General features: G+C 31.8%; 1 pseudogene; it reads left to right on the forward strand.

Annotated features, from left to right (window-relative positions):
• LOC117181204 overlaps window positions 1-12,983 on the forward strand; it is a 127,931-nt pseudogene that overhangs the window by 109,431 nt on the left and 5,517 nt on the right.

Below are 12,983 nucleotides of genomic sequence, written 5' to 3' on the forward strand. Positions count from 1 at the left end.
ATATTATATTTTATTCTTAAGGTGATTGTAACTGCCTCAATTCTGTTCACTGACTCTTATTACCTCATTTTTGTACAAATTTATCATCAAATAAACAGGGTCTGATATGGCAATGAGTGAAATTACTAATCCCAGTAGGAATGTGGCAGATTATACTATGAAGAAACATTAAATCTGCATACGAGTATTAATATTTCATGAATTAAGAACCAATCGTAGGAATTAACTTTCAAATAATTAAATAAAATAACAAATTAATTACTAGAATCATATTGAAAAAATTCAAAATGAAAACAATTCCTCAATCTTTTATTTATTTTTCAATTGAAAGCTTGCGGAGTCAAATGTTTAACATTCCAGCCAACGTCCAAGACTTTGTAAAGAAATTGAAAGGCATCATAATTCGGTGTAGCCAAGAAAACCATCAGTTTTAATGAATACGTCGACCAATATATGAATACCTTACATTTGCGATAAAAAGTTTAAATATATTGACGGAATTTTTTTCTCAATAAACAAAAATTAAATGTTGATTAATCGTTTTATTTATTCAAAAACCTGCTACTTCTAGTTTGATATTACTTAAAAAATAAATTAACCTAATGTTAGCATTATTCTAGCTCTATCTTAATTATATGAGCTTAGTTTAACATTACTTTAACGTTTTCTTAACGTTATATAGCGAAACACAAAGAATAAAATATTTATTGTAAATATTTTTATATATATTTTTTTTTATTTTATGCAAGAAGACTATTCCAAACCCTTTTTCGCGAAATCTATATTATTTTAACTGTTTTCAGAAATCTAATATAGTCTTTAAATATCACAATCACTAGATTTAATTTGAAACTTCTCATTCGTTTTTTAAAAGCTTAGTCAATGTTGCGTATCGGGATCCCTTTCGCAAAAGTTAATAAAAAAGTTTAGACATTACAATTCATCATATTTAGATTTTAGCAAGTACCATTTTCGATACTAGTAGCGATCGGTAAATACCATAGTTAAAATCATGCATAATAAAAAATCATCATAAGATCTTATCAAAATTTTGCTCATTTCTTAATAAAAAAGAACATTGGCCTTCGTGAGCAATTCCAAATAAATTACTTGTGTTCAAATTTTATGAAGTCAGAAAAGTTACGTACAGTTTGAAATATCTAATTTCCTCTTGCTTAATCGATATTTTAGATTAATGGTACTTTTCGTCATTCTCATATATCACATTAGTTACAAAAATAACAAATCGAATTAATTTCATACTCAAGAACACTTGAGTTTCTTATATGCAAATCTCTACATTGTTGTATTTATTGTCTGAAATTTACATTTGGCAATTCTATATGCCATTGCACGCTCTGTTGCTAAATCCTTTGATTGCAAAGTTTGGAGTGATCTACACCAACCCGCGCGTACTTGATCCGAATGTACGTTTTACTCTATATGACCCGTAATAAATATGGAAAAACTTTGAGATCTCCTAATTTCTTTATTTAATCGTTTAAGAACTTTCAACAACATATCCCAATAAGAAATCTACACCGGGAGCGGTACTGCGTCCGTACTGGCTGATACTGGCGCAGTACTGACAGTCAGTGCAAGCGCAGTACTGGCATATATCTGGGATGATAGCAATGTTCTGCACTGGACCCCCAGTGTTTTCTCCGCACTGGTAGTGGGTACTGGCAGCCAGTTCAGGCGCAGTATTGCCTGATAGTGGCGACACAGTACAGGCAGCTAGGGCTGCGCAGTACTGGCATATATCAGGTATGGTAGATGTGTTCTGCACTAGATTCTCAGTGCTGGCCCTATACTGCTGGTAGTACTGGCACTTTCACTGGCATATGTGCTGGTCGGTACTGGAATTTAGTACTGCTAACAGGGCCGACGTAATATTGAATCTTTGTGCTAACCCGTATTCATATGAAGTACTGGCGCATTTCTGGCCTAAAATGAATAATTGTATTTTATGGATTTCACTTAAATTCTCTCAAATTTACTCGAATTGAACATAAATATAATTAAAGGTTAAAATTACTCAATTATTCTGTGAGATTACATTCAAACTCTATTTATTCGAAAGAGAACAGTGCGTTAACTGCAGCTTATTTCTAATCTACAATATCTTTTAAATATCATTCAATTTTCACTCTGACTCACTCTTATCACGCTCCTTTTTTTATGTACGAACTTTTCTACCGGTTTCTCTGTCCTTTGCGCATAGAGAATACTAGTAGAACAAGCAAGATTATTTTTCCTCACAAGTATTCTGCAGTCTTAAAGAAATTCAATTTTTGGATTCCATTGCGTTTCCTACCACAAGCTGAGTAAAGCCGATAAACATCTTTAGTCATGAAATGACCGAAGTAAAATTTGTAGTCAGTTTTACTTAGCTTTTAATATTAAGAACAATGAAACATTTATGAAAAAACATTGAAATAGTTAGTACTCCATGTAATAAAAGATGAATACAAGTAATTATACAAAATCTAAAATAATTCTTACATTTTTCAAAATAATTTATCAATGTAAATTAGTAAAGTAAGTTCAAAACTTTTTTCATTTGTCCGCAGAAAAATAAAGTAGACAAAATTTCTTCAATCTGATCAAGCAACTTCATTATATTCTAAACTTAAAGTATTTTCTCATGAATTATTGATAATTTGGAAGTATTTCTTATTTAATTTATTACTAAGATTAAAAATAATAAATATAAATAAATTATTAAACCGGAAAATATTAACAAAAAATTGGACAGATTCAAAGTCATCTGAATAAAGTAATAAGTAATAAAAAAATGTTAATGTATATTTTAAATAACCTTTATTCAAAAATCATGATTAGTTATTTAATATCTTTTTTAGAAGGGCACTACCCATTGAAATCACTTCCAACAAAAGAACAATTCATATAAGCGAGAAAAATATTGCAACATTGAGGTAAACGCAACTTATTTTAATGTAATTTCTAAGAACAGTACATTTCTTAGGAAAAATTATTTTAAATCAAAATTATCTATCTGGTGAGAGTTATTTGATAATTGTAGAAAAGATTCGCAGGCGGAAAAATTATATATATTTTATATATGGTGTGAAGTTTTATATAGAATATTCATTTGTTTTGTACAAAAAATGTCTAAAACAAATGAATATTATATATAATACTTAACACTATAAACTATATATAATATTTCCGCTGGCGTTAATGAAACTAAATACAATCTCAAATAACTATTATTAAAAAAATAATTGTAACTAAAAGTAATTTTTTATATTTGTTAACATATTTGACGTAGCCTTCATTTACAAAACGCACGCCTTTTTCCATCAGTATTATATTATAATACTATAAATTGACTTACCGTGTATATCACGATGATTGTGTGGTTTTATCTAGACTCTGATGGGCAACACCAAGCCATTGCACACACCAAATAGAATAAATTATAATGACGAAAAATGTGAAGAAAGATCAACCGACGAAGCAGGTTTCAAGTTCGAGCAAGTGAAATCCAAAACATTGCGAAATTGAAGTTTGCCACAGATATGAATTTCAAACTTGTGTAATTAATTTTCAAAAAACTAAGTCTCATAGAAAAAATAAAAACGCCTCTGGATTAGTCTCGGAAATATCTCAGTGTCAATTTTTTGTTTTTTGTTTAAACAAACTGTTAAATAATTACATTATTTGTTATCTTTCTTCAATTGTTATAAACGAACTATGTGTTTTTGCTTTTTCTATATGACTTTCAGCTAAAAAAAAATTAATTACACTAAATTCAAATCCATATCTACAGGAATGCAGCAAAAGTTCGATGAGCAAAAAATTCGATGATTTGTTTGAAAAATGGTTTAAGAAAATGAAAGAATCACATCTAGATATTTTCGAGAGGAATTCAATGGTACATTTGGTTTTTCGATCTGGCGCATAGTTTGCTTATAACAATTGCAGAAAGATAAACAATGATGTAATTCTTGAACAAATAGTTTAAACAACAAAAAATGCTCAGCGATATATTTCCGAGACGAATCCCGAGATCTTTTTACTTTTTCGATGTTTGCTGGGCCTGTGAAGTGCCAGTATTGAAGCGACGATTGACATAACTGTCTAAGATACGGGTTGGCTAACATGCATTAGGCCACAGTTCTGCCCGTATCAAACCGATGCTTGACATATTTGCGGTACGTTAGTGTTGGCCATTGTTTGCATGATGATCATTGCCCGCATTTAACCAGTACGCAGCGGATGATTGGGTTAACTTTGGCAAATAAATGTTGGACATTTTTAGCGTATTTTTACTGGACTGTAAAGAGCCAATACTGAACCGACGATGTGCGTAACTCCATGAGAAACGGATTGGGCGTCATGCATTAGACCAGTGTTCTGCCAGTATTGAACTGACGCGTGGCATAATTGCGGGAGCTGCGGGTTGGCCATCGTGCATTAAGCCAGAGGTCTACCAGTATATGGCCAGCGCTTGCATCCAGTGCTGGTTTTCGAGCACTGGCGCAGTACTATGCCTGCATTTAAGCCAGTACTATACCTGTACTTATCAGCCAGTTGCAGCTAGCCAGTATAGGTGCAGTACTGTGCCCGTTGTTAATAATGGTGTAAATTCAAAATTTTCTACATGGAAAATTGCCATATTGAAATTTTAACCGAGGTTAAACCTTTTTGGTCTATTCTCCTGTGAGGAAATCAAGCAGTTTACTAATTTTTCCATGATGTCATAAACTACAGTGTAGTTAAGCTGAAATGTAGCCCGTTACCCTTCTTGTTAATAAATTAATCCATTCCTGTAAACATTTCACGTACCTACTTCACTTGGTATGCCAATCATTACGATATTCCTAAACAGGAGAAGAAAATTGCTTTTAATTATAATAAAGTACTCTTCAAGGTATTATTCCGCTCACCAACGGTGGAAAAACTGCAAGGATGCAACGCGAATGCTGAAGTCATATTTGTAAAACTTCAGCAGAAACACTATATTTAAAATAATTCACTTACCTCCTGAGTAAAAATTATAAGTATGGGATTGATCAATAATTGACTTTTAGAAGTGAATATAAAGAATGAATTGTAAATGAGACAGTTCCATACTTTAAGGGCCAGTTCCACCAACCTCGGTTAAAAATTTAATCCTCAGTTAAAGCAAGTTACGCGTTTCACCACTTTTTAACAGCCGGTTAACTCGCATTAACCACCGTTAAATCTAACCGGTCAGGATTGGTCGGTTAGGGCGATTAAATCGTCCTTTCACCTAAAAAGTGCAGTGTCGTTGGGAAATATGGAGTTTTTGGAAGAAGTTCTGAGGTCGTCTGATGACGAATTGGAAGAAGACATTTTTGAATTTATCCGCAGAAGACCGCGAATTTCCAAAGAAAGAGTGAATTTTTTTTATAATTTCGACGACGTTGATTTTCAAACGAGATTTCGCTTTTGTAAATGATCTGCTGAATCAAATCGAAGGAGCATTAGGAAGAAAATTAGGCGATCACACTTTATTTTTTTCCATCTTATCACAGGTAAAACGAATAAAACAGAAATATAACAGGAACAAAAAACGCATACAAATTCACTTTTTTTAGGTAGTGTGGACACGAGTGTGGAGTGAAACTTATTTGGATTTGGCGCGCGAGGCCACATTGCTTTGCTTTTCACTCGACCAACGAGTAGACAATCACGCGAATGGTTAAAAGTAAAATAGGAGTTATTTCGAAACGACTATCTGGTTAGCTAACCGGGACCTCCAAAAACGTGGTGGAACGCGCGACAGGATAAGCGACGCTTATTTAACAACGCTATTTTATATTATTTTTTTATTTTAGAATTATAATAAAGCTTTAAATACTATAGCTATACTTTCCCTACACTTTAGGTATTTTTTATTTATACTTCTGACATACTTGAGCTATAAGTCACATGCATACATAAGCGATACTTCAGCTCTTCTTCAGCTATATTTCTAAGATATACTCTTAGATATACTTTAGCAATGCTTTCACTGTAATTTAACTTTATGTCGTTATATTTTAACTATATTTAAACTGCATATCCACAATACTTCATTTAAACATACATAAATCACGGGGTCGTCTCATATACCATACTCTCACTATACTATATGAGAGGACTCCCATACAATATCCCACATGATTGAATCCATTTCAAATCATGCAATGAGGTCTGCATTGTATGGCTAGAATTTTTTTTGGGAATGGTTAGCTGTTGAAGATAACCTTTTAATTACATTAAAACTATCAAAATATTTTTAAAATGATGCAGTTTTTTACAAAATACACCTATTTGGATTGTTTTTTTTTTTCATATGACGAGGAATTCCTATAGCTCTATCGAATAATGCGAGAAAAATATGAAAATTTTTAAAATTGAGAAAACGGCGGCGGTTTTCTTGAACATTTTGAAAATATACTGTCTCGAAAAGGCCGGCTTTAAATATTGAAACATTACAAAAAAATTGTTTATTTTTTCAAAAGCGACCGAAGTAAGAAAGAAATATGAAGGACAAAAGTATTTTAGTAATTAATTTCATTAAAATAAATATATAATACATACAAAATCTTAAAGGTGACCTTAACGAGAAAATGTATTTTCAGAAAAACAACCGCCTTTTTCTCAATTTTGAAAATTTCGATATTTTTTCTGGATCTTTCCATAGAACTAAGAATTCCTCATCACATGGAGGAAAAACCAACCGAATATGTATATTTAGTAAACAACTGCATCCTTTTGAAAAATATTTTAGTTATTTGAATGAAATTGTAGGGTTATCTTCAACAGCTAATCATTACTAAAAAAAAACTTTTAGCCAACTTTAAAATATTCTGACAGCCTCATGCAGACCTCATTGCATGATTTGAAATGGAATCAGTCAAATGTTTTCCTATATCAATCGCATACAACAATTTTCTTGCTCGGACGAAGACATCACTTACAAATTATTTAATAACGGTTAGTCACTTTATTCCTACTTTTCATAATATTCCGAAACTCTTATATTAACCCATATGAACCATGACGGTCATGGCACTTTGCGAAATTCGACGATTATCTACTGTTGGTTATCTAAAGTTGGAAAATAGAATTTTAAATAAAATGTTCTGAAATATAAATAAATAATCAAAATAAACCCTCTTTGCCATATATCAATATTATCTACTAAACGAAAAATTTTGTTTCTAATATAAAAACATGTTTTAAAAAATTCTCATTCAGATGAAAATTATAAATATAGAAATAGAAAAATTTTTCTTTATGCTAAAAATTAATTTTTTATTCTCATCCAATAATCAATTATACGTTTTTAATGGCAATGTGCCGTGCATGGTAGTACTTTTGCCGAAATATGATAGTAAAGAAAGAATAAGCATTCTGGGTTATTTTTTTATTTAATTAAGATTATCTACTGCTAATCATTATCTACTACAGAGTTACTTCTAATTGAGCGTAATTGTATTTGTTGATGTTTTATGGAACGTATTTGACATTCTTCAAAGTCACGTATTCTGAAATTATAGTTTAAAAAAAGGGGTGCTAGCCCCTACCGTAACAATTTTTCTCTTTATTATTATTATTATATTCCATGCAATTAAATCATTCCAGTTTTCGTAGGCCGGAACAGGGGGGAAATCTAGACTGTTCGGAGGGTGACGTAAGAGACTTAGGCCAGACTCCAGCAAAAAAGCCATGGTGTCCTTTGTAAACATAGGGGAGATTACCCTACGGTAGATAATGATACACGGTAGATAATCTTAATTAACTAGAAAACTAGCCGAGAATTTTTATTGGTTCTTTTAATATAACATTTCGGAAATTATATTACCTTGTCGTTTTTTTTATTCATGCTTTTCATCTAAATAAAGTTTTTTCTGTGGTATGTGTTTACATTAGAATCAAAATTTGAAATTGAATGAACAGGCGAAAAGTCTTAATTTTTATTATTTCTAAATATTTCTAAATATTTCAAGATTTTTTATTTGACATTCAATTTTCCAAATGTAGATAACCAATCGTTGAATTTCGCTACCATGATTGGCCCCACTGAACTTCAATGTTTTGAAGGATAGGTCCACAAGGATCTGTCTTATTTTGAGGACAGCAGTAATTTTGTGGAGCAGCTGTAGTTAAAAATCTTAATATCAGCAATTCCTCTGATCGGAAATGAAATTTTCATGTTGCCCGTAGCTCATATGTGTATAAGAGGTTCTAAATATTTAAAAAATAGTAAAAAACTAAATAAATGATCATCCTTGAAATTCTGCTGATTAAGAGGTTATGTTTTTCTTTGCTTACTTTGGCTTGAGACGTTTTTAAAATCAAGTTTTCTGAGTAAAATAAACTATAACAGAATGTATTACTAAAAGAGATTATCTATTGTCGGATTGGAATCACATGTCAGAATTTTACTTTTGGTGGCGTCCGAAAAAAGTATAATGTAGTACCTCCTTAATTAATTTCATCTAATTTATGTATATATAAATAGTGAATTGAATATACAGACATAATTTAAAGACACTGGAATTTGGATTTAATTAAGGTCTCAGACATGGCTGGCAGTAGCCTTGAATATAAATTTGATTTTGAATAATTCCGAGGACAGCGAAACATTTCGCTGGTATTGTTAGTTCATACATAATAAAACTTTATGTCATTATACAGATTCTTCTTATGTAATTTTGGTTTTTTACAAGGAATTATGAAAAAATATTTGGATTCAAGATAGATCAAATATATATAAAAAAATTTAATAAAACTTGATTAAAAATCACACAATGCCGATAAAAAACCATAAATCTGACCGTTACAGAGGTAATGTTTCCCTCTTTAGAACTCTACTATACTGCAGCTATGCGTCGTTCGCCCACGACACTAAAATGTCCACTGTTAAGTATTATTCTTTATTATGTAGAATAAAAAGTGAATGCCAAACTTATTTTTAATAGCGACTTTTTATATTAAGTTTGTCAGTAAAGCATTTCGTTGTCAGAAGAGTCTAGTCTAGAATGTTATCTAAAAATATCAATTCTGCCCATTCCCAAGCTGTCAGTTGTGTCTGAATATATGGGATGCTTGTCAAAATACATGGTTTCGTAATTGCTTATATAAATCACGTTTTTCTGAATCTTGTGATGTATTAAGATAAATGTGCTTTTCGAATGGGGACGGAAAAACCCTATTGCGCGCAATGGGCTTTCCCTAGAAAAGGCTCCCCATGACATGTCGCCCAAGGCAGAACCTACCAAAGAAACAAGTCATCGCAGGTGATGCCTCGCTTGATGCTTCCCTGGATTTTCCTTCACAAGGATGAAAGTTAAAGTCCTTAAATAATATGCTAAGCAGGACATGTGATGGTTCATAACACCTTCTGCATGACTGCCTAAAGTATAAAAAAAAATAAACCACTTGAGGTTTAGGCTATATCAAATAGGCCACTCAGGTCATCACTCCACAAATCCAAAAAGCGCTACATACCAGCATGGAAAAATTGGACAGGTCTTCGAACAGGGTGGAAGTTTTGTTCGCCACTACCCAAATCCAATAACACGCTAAATAGCAGTCTGGCAACATTGATCAGGTATTCTCACTGAATGGCATTCATCGGCATATAATGAAAAAATTCCCAACTTCTTTACTTTTCTAAAAATTGGTGTCATTTCTTTTACGAAATCGTCAGTCAATGACTCAGAAAGAACCCTATTCATTAGGAAACTGCATCAGGCGACCATATTTTCTATATATTTGAGTAAATTTCATAATTAATTATAGATTTTCGTCAAATCACGAACAATTATTATTAATTTATATACTAATATAAAATGTTTATTTTTTTTAAGGTATTTTCTGAGTCACTGACAGTCGATTTCGTAAAATAACGACAACTATTTGTTGGCAAGTAGTCCAGTTGAAAATTTTGTTTCGTAAATTGTTTGTAAGTGACAAGAATATTGTTTGCTGAAAAAACTCCAAAATTCATTTCGTTAGCAATTTTTTAGAGCACCTTCAAATTTTTTAATTGTATGCTTTTGCTATTATTTATAGACCATCATATTCCTCACTTTGAAAAACCATGCGCATATCCATTTTATAGTTAGGATACTCTGCGTCGCCTCTTATTCGGAGACTTTGAATTTTTAACTTCTGGGAAGGGATGCCCTGGAAAGCCTTAAGCAAGTGGGAAAACATGAACGTGACGATTTTCTGTGGGAGGTGATGTCCTAAATGATGCTACTATTCCAGGGCGTCAAATTTTGATCCAAAACTGTAATAATTCGTTTCAGTGAGAAACATAATTGACGTCTACGTCCATAAGATGATGTGCATGCATTATTATTTTTAATGTATGGGGTTGTTATGTAGCTGTCAAATATTTTTCGCGTACTGGAATAAATGGATCGAGTTTTAGGTTAAGAGATTACGCCTTGGAATTAAGTGTGTTGATGATTAATTTCGCATAATTGCATTGTCTCATGTCGCCATAATTTAAGCAGACACTTTTAACTGAATAATTAAATATTTGAGGAGTAACCATACAAAACCTGATAATTCCACACCCTTTAATTGCTCATTATACAAACACAGCCGCGAAATTGACCACATTGTTTAATACTATATTTTACTAGAAGAATGAGATACGGTGGCGAGTACGTACCTCACAAGTTGTGCGAATGGTTAAATTCATGTATCGAGATGAGAAAAGTTCTAGATAACTGGAAAAAAGCAATTATCGTACCAATATATAAAGGAAAGGGAGATAGAAGCTACTACAATAATAAAAGAGATCTAAAGAATGGGTTTGAGAATAGTCCTCTTCGACACTAAGGATGTGAATCTCGGGACAGTGATGGTACGTGGATTGGCTTTCGCAGATGATAAGGTTTTTATAGCAGAATCAATCGAAAACTTGCAAAGAATAATGATTAAATGAAATAAAAGCATGAAGAACATGGGCCTCAAAATTAACGTCAATAAAATAAAAATCATGGTGTTTGAAGAAAAAGGAAAGGAAACAATATGGAACAAGCTGATAAGTATCTGCATCTTGGTAGCCTATTCACTATTGACGGAAAGATAGATGGAAAGTTAGATAGGCGTATAAACGAGGGTAAGAAAGTTATCGGTTGAGCAGAGCCTTTTATCAAAAGTAAAAATATATCAAGTGAAGCTAAAGGGACAATACATTATTCTATACTTATACCGAATTTCCTGTACGGTGGCTAGGCGTAGACCTATCAAGGAAAGAATAAGAGTAAAATGAACACAATCAACATGAAATTTCTGCACATGATATTCAGCAAAATACTAATGGACTAAGTATGTAATAAGATGGCATGTTGAGAGAATAAACTATGAACGACAAACGAGACAAATGCATTAGGGTAAAGTAAATGATACATGAAAAAATGCATGCACGTGAAGGAAGCTGGAGAGGTAGGCCACGACAGAAAAGTGTGATAGCAAGTTTATAAGAAATGCATAAAGAAGATTATCAGTGGATTGAATGATATCTGAAACAAAAGAAATTGGATACTAATGGGCCCGAATAAGGAGCTTCACATGATGACTTTGTGAAGCTCTTCACTTGGGGCGATCGTTAGGGAGATTGATCAGCAACCTGGGTCGGATTAGAGTTGCAGAACGAACGTGCTATTTGAATAAGTAACACGGAAATTCTAGATCAATCTAAAAATATATATCCCCCTTCCTAACATTACTCCCTTCTTCATTGAGAGAGTCACGCTTAACACGTAAGGGGAATGGCCACTCTACAGTAGCTAATGATCCTACAGTAGATAATCATTGATTAAAAACACTAATGGATGTTGAATAAGTAATATAATTAAATGAGTAGGTATAACACGATTCGTGTTAATATATTCAAATTATGATTAATTATTTCACTTAAATTTGTGCTTATAATTGAGGATTATCTACAGAAGGATCATTAACTACTGTAGAGACTCCCTACATATAATTTGACTAACCAACCGTTCAATTAAATTTTGTCGGAGTATATTATAGAACGTATGATAAATTTTTCATAAGCCTCAAAAACCAATAATAATTTTACACACTCTCTCTCCTTCGCTTCTTTAATATTCCCTTGACTATCGTCCCACATTTTATGTCTAGAGGATACATAAGACCTTTATTCATTTAGATCAATAACTTCATATCCCAATAGTGGACGCTCTCTTTTCTTGATGTGTTTTTTATGAAAAAGAAGTAATGAAAGCCAGCACTGAGAAAAGTATTGAAAGATATATTGGAAATAGTAGTGTAATAAAATATTGGTAGCTTCAATACTTTTTCTATGCCTATTGACATCAGTATTGTCATTAAGTATTCCAGCATTAATTATAGTGGACAATAAAGCTGAAATTTCAATCAAATGGTTGAATTTTTAAGGAAAAAGATGAATCCCCAAAGAGTTTTTTTTACAAAATTATGACAGTTTCCGCCCAAAAATATAAGTTTTTAACAAAAATATAAATTTTCAACTAAACAGTTAAATTTTCAGTTTTAAAAAATCAAGTTTTAACCTAAAAACGAGAATTTTCAACGAGAAATGTGATAGTTGATATTTCAACCCATAAATATTTAAATTTTGAATACAAAACAGTTGGATTTACATGAACCATTTACTAAAACAGATTATAAATAATTTTAATTTGTCTTATATACTTAATGTTTAAAACAAATAAAAATTATAAATGATTTTTTCTGATATTCATACAATTTTCTGCAAAATTTTTGAAGTTTTGAGCGAAAAATACGAATTTTCTAAAAAAAATAGTTGAATTGTATTTTAAATTGAATGAAATCACTGAAAAAGTTCATTTTTAACCGCAACAGATTAATTACGAGGGTGGATTGATAAGTTTCCGGCCTGACCAAGAAAAACGTTTTTAAGAATTTTTTTTTTTTATTTCTCAACATAATCTCCTCCAAGGCTGATACAT

This window comes from Belonocnema kinseyi, chromosome 10 (genome assembly GCF_010883055.1).
Source record: "Belonocnema kinseyi isolate 2016_QV_RU_SX_M_011 chromosome 10, B_treatae_v1, whole genome shotgun sequence".
Classification (NCBI taxonomy): domain Eukaryota; kingdom Metazoa; phylum Arthropoda; class Insecta; order Hymenoptera; family Cynipidae; genus Belonocnema; species Belonocnema kinseyi.